Source organism: Protopterus annectens, chromosome 10.part0 (genome assembly GCF_019279795.1).
Source record: "Protopterus annectens isolate FY-2018-M chromosome 10.part0, PAN1.0, whole genome shotgun sequence".
In the NCBI taxonomy this organism is placed as follows: Eukaryota; Metazoa; Chordata; order Ceratodontiformes; family Protopteridae; genus Protopterus; species Protopterus annectens.
Genome location: NC_056744.1, coordinates 1284899840 through 1284918728, shown reverse-complemented (window position 1 = coordinate 1284918728; position 18889 = coordinate 1284899840).

Sequence of the window (18889 nt, the reverse complement as noted above, 5' to 3'; positions counted from 1 at the left end):
TGCTCTTTGTTTAAAGCTGTTTTTTTTTTGTTTTCTTTTTGTTTTTTGTTATACCAGTACTCCCTCTGCCTTCAAATCCATCTCCTGACCAATGAGTTCATCCACCTGAGGGCTCAACTTATGCATTTTCTTCTCTCAGAGAAGAAGTGGGTCAAGTAATAGAAGTACTGCTATCATCCATGGGGACCTACTGTTTTGGTAGTAATATATCCCCACCCCTGCATGACTTGCATTTATGCTATACATACATACATGCATACATACATACATACATACATACATACATACAAATATTTCAGGCATGTGCAATAATGCCCTTCTAGCCTGCAAATATGCCAGAACATTTATTCCCATAATACATGCCAGGTTGTTCTAAAAATATCAAACAAGTGCTTGCGTTAATGATATTTGATAGTCTATCCCATGCAACAGCTGCTCTCTCAGAGAACCAGTTAGTACACTTCTCATTCCTATATAATCTCCAGCATAGGTTGTCTGATGATTCTTTACTACCTATTGATAACCCCAAATATTCCCAAAGGTAGTTGTCTCTAAATTCCCTATATAATTGAATAAAGTCTCTTCTTAAATATCCGAGACACTGTACAATTTCAGATATTTCAGTCTTTCATAATAAGTAAAATGTTCATATCAATGGATGCCCTTCGTGCATTTCCTCTGTACTCTTTCCAGTTTACTCATACTTGTTTTCTTATGAGGTTTCCATACTGTGATTCCATGTTCATGTTTGGGTGTAATGTAACTAACAAGCAATGTTATAATTATTTCTAATTTCCTAGATTTTATAATTTTTGTACAATCTGTTGTCCTATAACTATCATTAGCAAATTGACTGATATGATTTGAAAAATTCAAAGCTGGATCTACCCAAATACCCTCTCCTTAAATTAATTTCCAGTTTCCATGCCTGCACAGTACATCAGTGTGCTGTACTAAATATTCACCTTTCAGTCTATATCTCCCAAATCTCATATGCTTAGTTTTTGATGTATTTATAGCATCTTATTCTCTTGTGCCCAAATGGTGACTCTAGCCAGGTTCTTTTGCAGATATGTCCTATCTACAACACATGTAATCAGCTTACCTTAGGTCATCTGCATGTAGACTGTAGAACACCTCAGACAAAAAAGACAGATCTGAAAGATACAACCTAAACAAGTATGGACCTAGGACAGAGCCCTGTGGGACACCCTAACTGTAGTCTAGAATTTCAACTTTCCACTTTACTCACCACGTCCTATTTCTAAGTCACAAAGCTATCTATCTAATCACGAGTATGTCAGTACCTATTTTTCTAATTTATTAATTAGTTTTTGTGTATGAACCTATGAAATGTTGAAGTTGTCTATATAAATTACATCACAGAGCAACTTTTCATTTACAGCTGTTTAGTACATAGAACATCGTGTTACAGGTGGCTATAGATCTATTTTCAACATTAACATGTTGATATATGGTTTCAAGTTCCACCTTTCCAGTTCTGACAATAATTTACCCAAAACAATCTTCTCCATTATATTTCCACAATATGAAAGACTAAAAACATTTTCAGCTGACAAAAGTCACATGCTTAAAGACTCTTGGCATTTTTGAAAGTGATTTCTTCAATATCTTACATGGAGGATGTCATATTTGTCGCCATTAACATTAAAGACTTATTCTCAGTCATACCACATGATAAGGGTATGGATATGTTTCATTATGCTATGAGTAAAGGGGCTAACTTAGTGAACAGTGACATTTTGTTCATCATGCAATGTATGGAACTTGTGTTATCCGACAATCTTGTATATTTTGAGGGTGAGTTTTTTAAGCAGCGCAGAGGTGTAGCTATGGGTGCAGCCTCAGCCTCCACCTTTGCAAATATGGAGTTGTGGTCATGGGAGATGACCAACGTGCTGAAATCGCCCTTTAATACTTTTTTTGAAATTGCACCTAAGGTATTTGGATGACATTTTTATTCTATGGAGTGGTAGTAGCGAGCAACTTGCTAGCTTTATGGAATTTTTGAACACCACCACTGATTTTCTGGATTTTACTTGTCATTATGATCAGAACGTGATTAATTTTCTTGACATCTTATTATACAAAGATCATAGTAATCAGAAGTTTAAGTCCAGTATTTTCAGGAACGCCACTTTTTCTAATTCCTTCTTGCATTTTGACAGCCAAAACCAGGTGTGGCAAAAGCGCAATTTGGTGGAAGGGCAGTTGATTAAATTAAGTTGTTTAATTTTTGATGACTCTGATTTTTTAAATGAAGTGCAGACACTCAGTGCATGTCTATTGAAAAGGGCTATCCCCAGGATCTGCTCAACTCTATTTCCAAATTTGTGATTGACCACAGGCATACTAGGTATCAGCCAGTATTGACATCAGACCACATCCTTAGTGGTTTGGGTAATGAAGTGGCACAAGTGTCATTGTCTACTTCCAATGATCTTACTAGAGCATAGATTTTACCTTATAGCAGGGACATTGACCCCCTAAAGGTGGATATAGTCCAGCACTGGTCTACTGTATTCACTTGCATGGGGTTAACTGACAAGTTAAAGATTACACCTAGGTTTTGTATGTAAAAACAACAGGAACCTTAAACACATTTTTGAATGCCAAAGGGAAAACCACCACAAATGTATGAACCAATGGGGGATGAGAAAATGTGGTTCATGCAAGCAGTGTAGATACATTATGGAAGGCTCAAGTTTTCATATCCATGGGTTTCCTGAATTGATTATAGTGAACGGTCATTACAACTGTAACACAAAGGGTGTTGTATATATTGCAATATGTGCATCCTGCCCATCTTTTTATGTTGACAAGACCATGGGCCTTTAAGGGTATGTCTGTATCAACACATGTATGCCATTCTTAAGACTAATCACAACAATGCTTTGTATCAACAAATTTAAGAAATTTTCCTTTTCGATTTTGGAACAGGTTGAGCAACAACAGAGTGGTACAATTGGGAAACTTACTGGAAAGAAGGGGATCTTTTGGCAGATTTTACTCAATTCAACAAGACCTCAGGGATTAATGATCTGGTTTCATTTAAACCAATATTAAAGGCAAGATCACTTTGCCTAAATTAATCTTGGCCATAATTTATTTGATTCTATTATATTTGTGGTCATACATACACTTTCAATTATAATATGTACAATGTGTTTAGTTTATGCAGGAAACTGATGACACATTGTATACAATTATTAATTTAATTCATTATTTGTATGTTTTATATTATTTATCTTGTTTTTATATTGGTTGAACATTTTATTATTGTTATTACTATTTTTTATTTTTTATTCAATAGTTAGCAGCAGTATTTATGTATCTTGTATCACTTTAAATTGGTTTCGGTGCCATATTTATGAAATGTTATTTAAGGGACTATGTAATGGTTACTTGTTTCTGAAGAAGTTCAGTGTCAGTTTGAAAGAAAGTGCTTAAACTGTTTTTATTTTTTACAATAAGTTCAATAAACCTGGTTGTTATAACCCAAGCAGCATTTTCTTGTTTTTATGCAGTTTCTCAGTACACTGTTTGTTGTCTTCTTGTGTTTTACCCGAACAATTTACCCAAAACAATCTTCTCTATTATATTTCCAAAATATGAAAGTTAACTTATGGGTCTATATGAGTCAGGGTTTGTCCTACTCTCCTTTCCATTAAAGATAGTTTTAACAAGTTTATGTCTCCAATCTTGAAGTATTTCCAAATATTTAAATGACCTAGTAAATAATGGCTATAATAGGAGTCTAAGTTAATGCCAAAGTATTCTCAGTTATTATGACTAATTCCATCTCCTCCCTGTGTTTTTTTGGGTCCAGTTTGCATACGACTTTTCAGTACAATTTAATATGATTTCAGTATCTGGAGTTACTTGGATGTTATTAGGAAAATTTTTCATCGCCTTTGTGAAGCCACACTACCTTGTATAAGATTTTGTAAATATATCTATAATCTGTTGTGTCTAAGAATACATTTTAGAATCTAAACACAGTTTATCAGTTTGTATATCTTTGCTCCTACCACATTTTATCTATCTATAAAATGGCTTCCTAGTGTGCTCATTATGTTCATATAAAACTTTCTTAAATTTTTTCTTGATCTTGTCTCACACTACACTTAATTTGTCTGTCCAGCTTGTTTATTTCAGTTTTCAAAGTTATAGTTCACATTCTTTTACATGTCTTATATTTTTGCCTCTCACCTTAATCAAGTATCTTGTTCTTTTGAAAATATATCCTCCTGGCACTGTGCATCTACATCCTATTTTTAAACTTTTTTTTTTATTCTTTGCATTCAAACAATTTCTATTTCAAAACTTTCCACCTTCCTTCTGCAGTTTTTACACTGAATGCATCACTTCAATTAGTTTTACATAGTCCTGGAGATTTAATAAAATCCATGTAAGAATAGTGTAAGGCCTACACGGAAGGTACAGTGGCCATGTATGCGGAACCCACTCAACAGTGCACCTTGCATACTAATGAAGGCACACTAGTGAGGGAGAGCCATGTAACATGGTTATTGAATCAGTGTAGGGTGCATGTTACTATGTCCGGAGATGAGTAACACACCCTCTGCACTGTCAAAGTGCCAAAAATGTTATGCCTATGTAATAAAAAGTTCAATTATTTTTAATTTTTTTGTGTTTGTACAGCATGGCACTTAGCAATGGACATGTGCCAGACATCTAAACATAGAAACCAGATACATTAATTTATGAAAGCAAAGGTCAAGTTTAAGCATAGCTGAGCATGTTTGCATGGTGCACTAGTGTGCTCAGCTGTGCTTAAACATAGTGTAGAGATATATGTAAAAGTATAACAGCATTTCACACAGCCATGTTGCTAAATGGTTAGAGTAACAGCCTCATGTGCAGAGGTGCAGCGTTTGAATACACAGTTTATTTTGTACATATACATTATGAGATTTATTCTGCATCCCAATTAAAGTGTGTGATTACACAGACAGGTTATTAACTATATTTTGCAAATACACAATTATGAGATATACTACTAAACCATGATTGACTTTTGTATGAATACACAGACAGGTTATTAAGCATGTATGCTGCAAATACACAGTATGAGAACTATTTGTAAACCCTTCATTGCATACTGTACGAATGGCCAGGCATGTTATTCATCATTTATGTTTCCAGTACAGAATAAAACAAATTATTTTTAAATCACACTTTGCTGCACACATATAAGCTTCACTAAGCACAGGTAAGGTAAGCCTTGCCAACCACTGTTTAAACCAGGAATGTTTTAGCTGGTTTGCACATTGTTAAGCGGTGCGAAGCACTGCTCAGCCCAGCTAAGCTGGTTTGTGCACCACTAAACATTGCTAAGCATTGCCAGTTAAAGCACTAATCAGCTGAGCTCAGTGGGTTTGCGCAGTGCTAAGCATAGTGCCACATTTTTTAAAAATGGCCCAATAATGGTAAAAGGTGGGGAAACTGCCTTATTTAAGTGCAACAGGTGGGAATACAGCCATAACCTGTTGGAATTAGAACTTAGCAGGAGCTATGGCAGGAGATGGAGAGGGTGCAGGTTTTTGGGCTCAGCGATGTGACATTCTGGAGTCCAGGGTCATGGTTGGACTCCTTGTCAAATATCATGATGTCTGGCTGTTGCAGGGCCAGTGTCAAGAATCAGAGTACAAGTTGGAGGCCGGGGACTGACTGACACATGATCGCACCAGTGTATCCCCCACACAGGTGAGCAGGTGTGTCATCACTATGATGACCTGAAGCATCAGAAGGGGGATCTCTTGGCTACCTGGGTCCAAGAGTCTAGAAATGGGAAATCCGCATGAGTTTGTACGTATTGCTATCAATTGTCTTACCAATACCTACTCTGAATGTGTTTTAGAGAGGTATGAATAAGGCTGTGCTTCTCTTCCTACAGCTGACAAGGTGACAGCATGCAACCTAGAAGCCCATGCAGGGCATCTGGCCAGGTTACACCATGAGTGTGGTGAATACAGATGTTTCTTGCAATCTAGTGGCATATAAGCAAGAAAGAGTTAGAATTAATAACTGCCATTAGGTATATTCAGTTGTGATTGTAGTACAATGATTGTAGTCATAGACCTGAACTGACATAAGTGAGTAATGCCAGGTACAGTTCAATAAAGATGAAAGCATGACACCTGATAATGTCAAGGTAATAACATTTCTACTGCATTAATAATGTTAGGGAAATAAAGCTTCTACTGCATTAATAATGTTAAGGAAATAAAGTTTCTACTGCATTAATAATGTTAAGGCAATAAAAGTTTTTACTGCATTAATTGTGGGATTATAGCTGTATTGAAACACCCGCAGTATATGAACTGTACTTCAATAAAGACTGGAAATATATATCATTCACTGCAGGAAGTCACACCTAATAAAGCTGTGTTGTGCAATATGTGTGTATTTTGGGCTGCTGGTCATGAGCTTCAGTATTACATCTGCTGTGATTTAAAATCACAAGGAATACCACTGTGATTGAAGGTTAGCTAATAAAAAGTGTTCTGCTAAACTGTAGATGTGGAGTTATAATACAAGATATAATGCATTATGATATGTGTTCTGCACTAAGATCTGAAGAATTAATAGGAATGCCCAAGGTATATTGTGTATCTCAGGATTGTCTTGTCTTAACCATTGCATTTCAGTTATATGTATTCCTGCTATGTGGTATGCTGCTGCAGGCAAGTATGAAACTGTAATAACTGTTGACTGCAAATATACCATCTATAACTGTATATGGGTCAGGTAAGCAACCTAGCACTTCAATATGTTTTTTACACATAACAGATATTTCCACCCACTAGGGGTTTATTATCTACACCTTAATTCCATGTATTAATACACAATTCACATACTATCTCTGTCATGCATGAATGTCATGCATGTGTGTTCAAGTGTCACCCCAGTTTTGTATAACCCTCTACTTCTATTACCAGGTCATATTTCATTACCAGGTGAGCTCTGGGCAATTAACAGTCAATTAATACATAGCACTGACTCAGTTTGGTAAATACTAGATGTGATGTACATTTTACAACACACAGACCAGGGTTCAAATCCAGTGACAACCACTACTAAATATTATTGAATCACATATGTCATTTTAACAGATGTTCTCCCCATACGAATTACAGGTAAATGAGTTCAGTAGCCATTAGTATGGGTTAATAATATTTGTATTCAGATGTAGCAGACCATTAACAGCATTGCTCAGGAATGTGATAAGGTGTCAGAAAATAAAGGCAACAAGTACAATACTACTAAAAGTTAATAAAGAAATAAAATATGTACTGCTGGTATAGCTTTATGCCTGGGGTGCCTGTGAATGTCTGCTGATATTCTAACCCCATGCCTGCCAAGGACAGCATGATAGTTGTAAATCATCTGTACTGTGCATGATACATGTCTTTCAAGTGTCACGCTGTCACAGACTGTAATCACTGTTGCCTAATCCCTCAGTCACAGATCCATCATTGACATATTTTTTCTCAATAGTACAGTCACACTACATCAGCCCACAGTACACCTTGGTAATCATATATGTCCCCCTGATGTGTAATAATCCCCTGTAGGTGTGTAACTGTAGATGTTACAGCTTGGCCCATACTGTCCCATGCAGACAGCTTGAGAGGTATGTATGTGCTACAGAAGCTATAGGGCACTTGTATAGAGAAAGTAAGGGCAGACCTCTAGAGTATATTAGAGTACTGTTGCAAACAATATAGCCTGTATGGGTAGTAATGGACTGTATTTCTCTCTCCCTCCACCCCTTATATGCATAATAAATTATTATTGTTATACATCGGGTATGGTTACTATTAACATAAGTTGTTCTCACACTGTTATTTTGGGCCTTGTGTTTTATTATTGTTATGTACTACAATGGTTGCACAGTAACATACCTTGTTGAATTATCTATGCTGTTGGCCTTATGCCATAACTGTTACTGGCATGCTCTTACTATACTGACTGTTATCTCACTTATGGTTCTGTTCCATATGCTATGCAATGTGATGTTACTGGGTTATTTGCAAAGTTCTGGCATGCTGTTATTACTAACTAAATGTTCTGTTCATTACTAGCCTATACACTTTGAAATACCTCAACACCATTGCTCAACTGGGTAGGACAGTTCCAGCTGATCCACCTACCCTACCTCAGCCAGCCTTGGCACCGCATCCCAGGACGTCTGGGACCCACCTTTGTGCTGCCCCCTCCACTGTCCCTTCACCACCTATGGGTGGAACGCCTCAGTGGATGAGGCCCATCCCCCCCAGGAGTGGGCATGGCAAGGGAGTTGTCACCCAGCAACAGCTACCAGGGATGGTGCGCAGGATCATGCACCATGGCTATAAAGATCATCTGTGCCAAGCTGAGGGCAGACTGGCCAACCTGGAGAAGCAAGGTGTCCCCTGTGTCTAGCACCCAGCACAACCACCTAAGGGGTAGTGAAGGAGCAGTGTTGACTACCCATGGGTGGGGAGTTCAGTCTCTCTGCTGCCCTCTGGGGGCACATGGCTTTCTGATTCCACAACACCCTCCCTGTCCAAGGTGTTTACCCCCTCATGTGTCATACACTGTCCCTGTATGCCACAAAAAATATTGCCCTATACATAGCTCTCCATTTCACACAATCACATTGGACACAATCAATCATTACATGATTTAATCAACACAGTAGTGTCACCCTCACCCATCTCTCTGGGGTGTGAGGCTCCAAATTCCAAATTCACTATAAGATGCAAAGCTGTTGCTATACAAGAAATGGAGAGCTATGGTCCTTTCCTACACCTGTCCTCCACATCCCTACCTGCCTTTCACAGTGTTTCCTCCCACTGCTTGCCCCATTTCACCACTTTCCTATCACCACTTTTTTCTTTTCTTTTTTTTCTAATTAGTGTGGGTTTAAGTGGAGCTAAGAGGAGTGATACACTGCGCAAACCTGCTTAAAACTGCCTTGATCACTGTCTGTGTTTCGGACACTGTTAGGCACCTCTGCAAAATAATAAACTCTGCTAAGTCTCAAACCCAGGACTCTGTCAACTACAGCACAGTACATTAGTCCACTAGGCCACTCAGCTCTGAAGTAAAGCAGTTGTTTCCATAAACATATCCTGATTGCCAATAACACACTACTTGTACATATAATGGGAAAATTGACAGTGTACTTGGGACTATGATGCAGACACCAAACCAGTACAGCACCAAATAAATAATGATGGATGTACATGAGGCCTAGGATATTAGGTATAGCTGACAAATGCACAGACTGTTGCAGAATGTCCACAGTTGTGCCACTTATTTTTGGCATAGTTGTCACAAAACCTATTCTGTGTGTTGAAGTACTGGCAAGTCAGTACAGACTGAAGTTACAAAATCATGGCAGACAGTTCAGTGTCACACGTCATACCCATCTGAACACACATGCTTATGCGAATCCTGTGTAACCAACTGTCTGCATGCAGATATATCTTGCAAATAAACCTGCTATAGTATTGACTCAGTAGCTCAATCTGTTACATTCCTAGTATGCTGTACATTTTGCCACCCACAGTCCTTGGTTTGATTCCAGTCTGTTTCACTTCAAGTACATGCTTGTGAATACAACAAATAAATGACCGAGTCCTGCAATTTTAAGCAGAGCCAGCTGCTGTTACTGCATTCATTGCTACTCATGTGAGCACATCAAAGGCCTGTAGGTTGGGACACACTGCACAAATATGTATATGCTTCCCAAATGTGGCCAACCACTCTTTGAGTGGCACTATTACATAACACATGTACCTGAAACACATGCTTCTCCTGGACTGTCAGGGTACCCTCACCCTGGCTATGCTGTAACAACAGAGCTGACACTGGTCTCTCACTGACACATACAGCTTGCTGTCCTTCACTGTGTTCACACTTCCCAGTAGGACTCCTGGGCAAAATGCAGCAGCTGCAGCCTGCAAAACATGCAGCAGTATGTACAGCTACCTGCTACAGACCTACCATACCTCACAACCACCAAGAACAAGGAATCTACACAACACTCATACATAAAGGAGTGGCTGAGTCAAAGGTCAAGTGGCAGGGACGTGTGTCACAGTCTTCCTCTACAAACATACACAACTGATAGACTAGCAGCTACTGCAGCAGCATGCATATTCTGATGCTTATAAAGTATGACACTCAGATCTGTCTTCTCCCTTACTGACCTCAAGTCCACATTGTTTAACACTAAACTACCACATAATCAGAAAGTCTTTTCACAATGACCAAACATAGCATTCAAAACTGTGGGCATACCACATACATCCCAACGGTGGACAGTATTTTTACCTACCCTCTGCGATGCTGTAGTCCCCACACCTCAATAATGTCCATCTCACAGACTAGGAAAGGGGCCAAAGCCTATATGAAGGCCTTAAATATAGCACTGTTGTGCCATGCCATTGGCTAAAGAAAGTGCAACCCAGCTGTTCTGGATGCAGTTAGCAGGTCTGAGCCACAGACTGGTGCACAGGCACTCACCTGTTCAGGAACATTACCTATAAAAAGCAAGCAGCTGCCTATGGTAAACAGGTCTGTGACTTAAGACAGACTGTGATATCACAAGCATTATTCTTCAGGAATACTGCACAAAAAGGAGTACAGCACTCTACCAGGTATGTAATAGAAGTCCCCATGTAATGAGATGCAGATGGGAGGATGCCGTTATGGGGAATAGGGATCACAACAGTAGGCCTGTAGTGCATATTTTGGAATGATATGTTGGTGATATTTTTCTGTCCCACACCTACAGGCATGCCTTTCAGCTCTGCCTGCTGTGACATAGATCATAGCCCTTGCCCTCTGAGTCCCTTCTACAATGGTTGTCTCCAGTAAGAATGCTACTGAATTCTGTGTTAGTCAATAATGACAGTAAGTAATGGTGGACACAGCTGGCATATCACATAATGTACTGTCATTCAGCTCCTCTCAGTCTGTGAATGTCACACAGGAATAGCTCAAATATTGTACAGGTGTCCCTGACTGTTCCTGATGTACTCTGACTAGGTCACTGTGTACTTGACATTCATATCTAATCACTTGAGAGCTATGGCTAGCATAGCTTGTGACCCCTTACAGCAGGACTTCAGGTCATAGCCAGTAGTAGTGGGGGGACACAGGCCTGACCTCAGAGACAGAGTGTGCATATTGAGCATACAAAGTAAGGGAATTAATTCAGTACCAGATATTACTGTACCATAACTGTTTTCTGAGGGTTCTGGCATGTGACAGCCAGATTCCCCACAGTCTGAAAACAACCATTACGTATTGTGCAACCATTTGCAGGCATCCACATTTTTGGCAGAGGGTCCAAATATAGCAGGTACATGTATACATTCTACAAACATCTGTGTACTGCAGAGGTTGGACACCTACAGGGAATATTCCCTACAGCACTTTTGCAGTGCTGTCTGTCATTGCATCACATGGATGTTGCTGAACTGTCCCCATATATTTGTAGTAACACTCACCTATTTGTCAGACGGTGGATGTATGACATGGTACTGGGACGTTGCCCATAGAGAACACACCACAGTAGAGGGCATTGATGGGAGTGGAGACATAACAACACACTCTGTCACAGCACACAGGGCCATAACAGGTATTCATAGGATCATGGGATCATAAGAGGTTACTAGGCTGTTGGCCCTGGGGCCCTTATACATGTAGCCAAGAATTTAGTCCATGTTTATACAAGTCAGCACCAGATGCCTCAGTCCAACAGGGACATGGGTGGAATCCCAAGGGTGTAGTTTCTATTTCCCATCCAGTTGTCCAGGTTATGCTTAAAAAGGAGTAAAGAGATACTCTGCTTGACATGGAGAGGGAGTGTATGCCACAGATAGGGGAGTCTCTGGGACACAAATCTGTCCTGCCAACAAGCCCTATTGATGTCACAGCTCAGGTTGAGAGCACATGTGCGGGTTACTCGAGTGGAGCTTGACTTGTGGATATGCAGCAGTCCCATCAAGATGAGGTCCATGATTTTTTTGTATGCCAGACAGAGGTCACATCTGAGGAGTCTGTATGAAACTGAGTAGAGGGATAGGGCTTTTAGCCTATCTGTGTATGGTAGATGTTTGAGGCCCTGGATTTTCCTGCTAAGGAACCTCTGTGGTCACCCCAGCTGTTGCATGTGCTTTGCCAGGTACATGCCGAAAGGGGCAGGGATGTTATGACCTCCTTGTCCCTGGATGAGATACCCTTACTTATGATGTGAGTCATGTAGAAGGCTTTCCATACAACGGAAACAACACAGTGATCAAAAGACATGATGCTATCAACCTGTGTGCCCAAATCCTCACAAGTGATTGCATGCTTAGGACGTTGTTATTAATGTGATAATTTGTGGGGACATTACTCTCCCCAAAGGGGATGATGATGCATTTTGTGGTATTCAGCTTGAGGCCATGTTTCTGGCACCAGTCATTTGTCTGAATGAGACCATCTTGGAGGATGTCCACATCACTAGGGGATTTGGTGACAGCATTCAGCATGCAGTCATCTGCAAACTTGGTCAGCCATAGCTCACTATTGTTTCCATGCTCAGAAAAGTATATCCTAAATAACATGCCCAAAGATAGAATCCTTGGGTACGCCACTTGTTATGGGTCTACTGCTTGAGGTGGTTCCCCTGTTTTGACTAGGTGGGTTCTATCAGTGCACCAGTTTGCTACCCATCTGGCACCATATGGATTGATGCCTAGTTGAGAGAGTTTATCTATTATGGCCCAGTGGGGATCAGTGTCGAAGGCTTTGACAAGGTCAAAGTAGGTGGGGTGCACTGTCTTCCCCTCATCCATGGCTTTGGTGACTGTCTCAAAGAAGTCACTCAAATTTAACAGAAATGATCACCCCTTGACAAAGTCAAACTATGTGGGATCGAGTGTTTGGAGGTTGCCAGTGTCCTTGTTAATGAGGTCCATGATAATCCATTCCATGTCCTTGTAGATCATTAATTTCCCAGATTGGTGGATGCTCCACCTTGGTGCAAAGGGATGACAGTGGATGTCCTCCACTCAGATGGGACAAAGCCAGTACTCAGGCTTTTGTTGAATAGGGTGCCTAATGGTGCTGGAAGTTCCTGCCTGAGTTCATGTAGGATGCAGCCTGAGGTGTTATTGGGTCACATGGAGGCTGTATTTTTTTCCTTTGAAATAGCAGTGATGACCTGTTTCCTAGATATAAGGGGAAGGGGGCAGGTACTGGGTATGTCCTGATATACTGATGGGGGGCGGAGGGGTGAAGTTTTCACTGAATCTGTCAGAAAGCAAGTTTGCAATATCTATGGCATTTGTTTATGTGGTGTTTTTGACCAGCACTTCTAAACAGATCTGGATGCTTCCTTTGAGATTGCGGGCATATGTGAAGAAGGACTTATGATTGTCTGTAGCTGATGTCACCAATTTGGACTCTAAATTTGTTTTGGAGGATTTCAGTAGTGTTCTTATTTGCTTGTTCAGGCTAAGGAGACATTGCTTCCAATTGGGCACCTGCTCCGTCTTGGTCTTGGACAGCAATTTTTTCCTCTTGTTATAGAGTTTATTTATTTATTGCAGATGTCCAGCAGACAGGTTTACTTTTCCTTGCAGAGGATGATGTAGTCCTGTCGGAAATTCCTGATTTCATGCATCTATATAATTGCTTATATGGTGCTTTAGTGTAGTTTTGGATATTGGTGCCAGTTCCTATGGGGGAGTGGCTGTGAAGCTGTTTATACTATCCCTCAGGGGGCTGTAATCAACTTTGAAGAAGTTGTTATGTCTGACCCTAGCTAGATTGGTATTGTGGGAGATGGTGACTTCAAAAGTGACCGCTTTATGGTCCGATCTTACCAGGGATGATGATACTGTAGGGATACAGACCACATCCTTACTTCCCCTAGAACTTAACTCCTCCCAATAATACTTGTCTACACCTTCCTATATATCTCCCTCTACTCATTATTCCTACCCCTCTAAGTATCCACCATACACTCCTTAGCTATGTCTTTCCATTCCCATTTTCTACTACTATTCTCCCTCTTATCTATTACTCTAACTACTACCTACCTCTTAACCTTCCTCGAAGATCACCCCCTATCTAATCTCACCATCCCTACCAAACACACTCTCTTAACCATACATAACTCCCCTACATGCTTTTTAATATCACTTATACACCTAGTTACCTTCTTCCTAAATATCATCGAGCAAAGCACATCAAATACTCCATTCTAAATATTAGAAAATCACTCAACTACCATTGGAAACTTATACAATTCAAGAACTTTATATCACCTCACTCCTTAATAGATGGGACATTCACCCTAATCCAGGTACATACCCCTCCTTACTCACCACAAGCTACAACCAATATTACTCAACACCCTCCCCTGCTAACAAACCCTCCAAATCTCTCTCTATAGCCCATCTAAATACAAGTAGTATCTGCAACAAGATACCTCAGGTTCATGCCCTTCTAGATATTCATCAGTTTGATATCCTCTGCTTATCAGAAACCTGGCTTAAACCCACAATAAAAGATAATGAAATCATCCCCTCAGGTTATAGAATCCTTCGAAATGACAGCACAAACAAAAAAGGCGGCAGGGTAGCAATTCTCTACAAATCAGGACTACAAATTAGTATCATAGAAACCAACCTTCCCACAAACAATAACGCAGACCTAATTATATCAAAATTACAGCTCAACTCCAGCAAATCCATAAACATCATCTGCTCCTATATTCCCCAGGTAACAATCAAAGTTTACTAGAGGACATATTAAACAGGCTTTCTACACACCTACCGCAGGAAACCATAATCCTAGGTGACTTTAACATAGACTGGAACTCTTGTACTCACTCCAATTCACCCACCCTTATCAACCTGTATGGTTACTCACAAGCTATCAACTCCCCTACCAGAACAAATAATCATAATAATAAAAAAAGCATCCTGGATTGGATACTTACAAATAGCCCACATCAAAAATATACAACAGGAACCCTCCTAGACAACCTCAGTGACCACTCTCTAATATATATTATCAGACATAAAATAAATCTTACTATCCCAACAATCATTACAACGACCAGATCCAAAAAACATTTTGATCCCAACCTATTTCAAAACGATCTTAAGCACTGTAACTGGTCACCTCTTAAATTTCTCCCTATAAACGAAGCAGTTAACTACTTCAATAACACTTTCCTAACAATCCTCGACAATCATGCCCCAACCCGCTCTATACGAATCAAAACTAAACCAGCTCCATGGCTCTCAAATCATACTAGGAAACTAATCCATAACAGAAACAAATCATGGGCAAAATGGTGTTACACAAAGAATAGTTCTGAACACCAAACCTTTAGGCAACTAAGAAACATAACAAAAAAAGCAATTCTACAAGATAAAAAGAACTTCTTCATCCAATTACAGCAATCATCCCTTAAACAACCACAAAAATTTTGGGCTTCAATTAACAAACTGCTATCACCAGGCAAATCACCCACACCTAATCCATTAGGCTCCAACCCTGATAACCCTACACAAACAGCAAATGACTTTAACTCTTTATTTACCACCTCTATACTAAATCTAGCTAATCATCTATCCCCTGATACCTCCAAACTCTCCAATTCCAACTCCACACTTCCCCCATTATTCCACCTTGAACCTATACCTACCTCCTATATCTGTTCCCTACTCCAAAAATTACAACCCTCTACCTCCTCAGCTGACAAACTACCTGCAGAATTCCTCCAGATAGGAGCCAAAGCTATTGCCTATCCCATCTCCTTATTAATCAATAGAACCATAAAAGAAGGCACAATACCATCTATCTGGAAAATCTCATACATTATTCCTCTCCATAAAGGTGGCAACTACATTGAGTTCTCCAACTTTCGCCCCATAGCCCTACTCTCGCCTCTTGCTAAAATAATGGAGAAGTGTATCCACAAACAACTACTAAACCACCTACTCCACCACAATCTCCTAGCAAACTGTCAGCACGGCTTCCAACCATTTCATAGTACCACCACAGCCTTGTTATCCTTTACTAACTGTATCAACAATAATCGCAATAAAAATCACCTTTCCTCTGCTTTCTTTGTCGACCTATCAAAAGCCTTCGACATAGTTAATCACCAGCTTCTCCTCCACCTACTGAAGTCCCTCTCACTTGACACTCCTGCCATGAACTGGTTTACATCCTACCTTGAAAACAGACAACAGGCAGTTCTCTGGCAAAACCATCTTTCTGACCTCCTTCCTACCTCCCTAGGTGTCCCCCAAGGCTCCATATTATGTCCTCTGCTGTTTTCCATTTTCATAAACGACCTTCATCTTTCTACCCCACTCTCTACCTGCATTCAATACGCAGATGACTCCACTATCATCTGTTCAGGTACATCCCAAAATGAACTTCATACTCTTACACAAAAAGCTTTTAGCACAATAGCAGAATGGTTTTCTAACCACTGTCTTCTCCTCAACCCCAAAAAAACAAACTTCTGCTCTTCACACCCTCCCACTTCTCCACCCCTCTACATTTCACACTCATATCCAGCAATGGTACCATCATTTCCCCAGACCCCACCACTAAACTCCTAGGTATTACTACTGATAACCAACTAAATTTTGACACACACATAAATAATACTATTAAGAATATTAACAGAAAACTCGGATCCCTATACAGAATCAAACCTTTCCTTACTCTAGAAGCCAGAACCACAATAGCCAGAACTCACTTAATCTCTAGCCTATTATACGCTTCCCCCATATTTACCAATCTTTCCAAAAATAACCTCAACAAATTCTCTAAATCATATAACAACATAGCCAGATTTGCGACAAACTCTCCCTATATAACTCATCACTGTCAGAACCTTAAACAACTAGGTTGGCTTGAACTCCCCCACCAACTACAATTTAACCAACTCACTATAGCTCAAAAAGCCCTATATCAACCCAATAGCACCCCAATTCTTTCCACCCTCATAATGCCATATAAGAGCCTGAAGAATCCACGCTCCTCAAACAAATTATTGATCCTCACTACCCTATCAAAAAACTCAGCTGGTGACTCTTTATTTTCTAACTCTGTGGGTAAAATATGGAATCTTTTACCACATGACCTAACTGCTCAGACCTCTCTTCAACTATTTAAAACTAACCTAAGACTTTTCTTCACTAACCATTGGTTATGTTCTTGTACCAATCCTGATTAACTCTCTGACCTCACAGTATCGAATACTATCGTACATTTTTACTAAATACTAACCTTTATTACTAATTGACTTATCATGCTAGTCATGACTTTTATTAGCCATGACTAACTTTGAAAACTGTTTTTTTTAAATTTGTTACCTAAAGGATGTAACATTCTGCTAATGTCAGTTTTCTTTATTTGTATCTCGGATTTGATCTTTTTTTTATTATTTTATATGCTTGTATGCATGTATGTATTTGTATCTATGTATGTATTCTCGTATGTTTCTTAATACGTTTCTTCATATATCTTATATGTTTTTGTGGAGCTTTTCTCCCCGGGCCTCTACTGAAAATGGATATGTATCCAGTTAGACTAGCCCGGTCAACAAATGTAAAATAAATAAATAAAATAAATAAATGTTGCAGTGGTTACTCATGTTGTTTAATACCAAGTCCAAGATATTTTCACCTCTTGTGGGGATATCAACTAGCTGTTCCAAGGAGTTTGCATTGACAAAATAGATGAATCTCTGGACATTTGTGTTGGCATGAATAATTCTTCCAATCTATGTTTGGGTAGTTAAAGTCACCCAGGATCAGGTTAAAGGGGTGAATCCTGATAGAATTGAACAGGTCCATATAGGTGGAATGGGCAACATGAGTCAGATTTGGGGACGAGTAGCTAGCTATGATTTGAATAGGGGTCTTGTCAATGGTTTACTGCACCTGGAGAGTCTTCTGTGCATCACACTGTCGGACGAGCCTGGAAATGTGCATGTCTTTGACATATATTGAAACTCCACCTCCTTTGGCTTTACTGTCCACAGTTTGGGCTCTGAATGTATGACAGAATGAGTAACCAGGTAAGGCTGGGGTGCTCTCCACAGTTTTCAAGTAGGTTTCTGTGACTGCACAGATGTCAGCATTTTTTAGAGTTAAGAATGCTTGCAATTAGTGCAGTTTCATGTTTAGACTCTTAGCATTTAGCAGCATGACATTTAACTTGTATTTTGTTGACATTTTTATGTTGGTAGTTTTAACCTCATCACTTTTCCTAAAAAAGACACTATGGGGGAGGCAAGAACCTTTGCCAGATGCCTGAAGCCCATTTCCTCCTACTTTATTTTGCTTTTCTTAAAAGTATTCAATTTTATTTAATCTGCATTTATTACTGCTTGGTAGTAGCCTGATTAAATTGTAACTGTTATTCTAAGTCTTTTGGTTTAAGCACTTGGGCTTCAGACCAGTTGTTTTACATTAAGAAGGTTTGTGGCCTGCACTGTGGTGGCAGGACAGGTAGTTTACATCCTTCTAAGTTGGGAACTGCTGATTGAGGGCTCAGTGTCTGTTACTCTAAAAGTGTATTAGTTCTGGTTTAAGCACTTGGGCTTCAGACCAGTTATTTTACATTAAAAGGGTTCGTGGTCTGCACTCTTGTGGGAGGAGAGGCTGGACTCTGCCCTTCTGAGCTGGGAATTTCTGGTCACAGATTTATAGTGCCTGCTTGTTTGAACTGTTTCTTACTGTAATTGGTACACCTTGTTTGCTGTAGCATAGACTAGATCCAGGCCTGATGAATCTAGCTTTGTTTGTATGCTTGTTGTTTG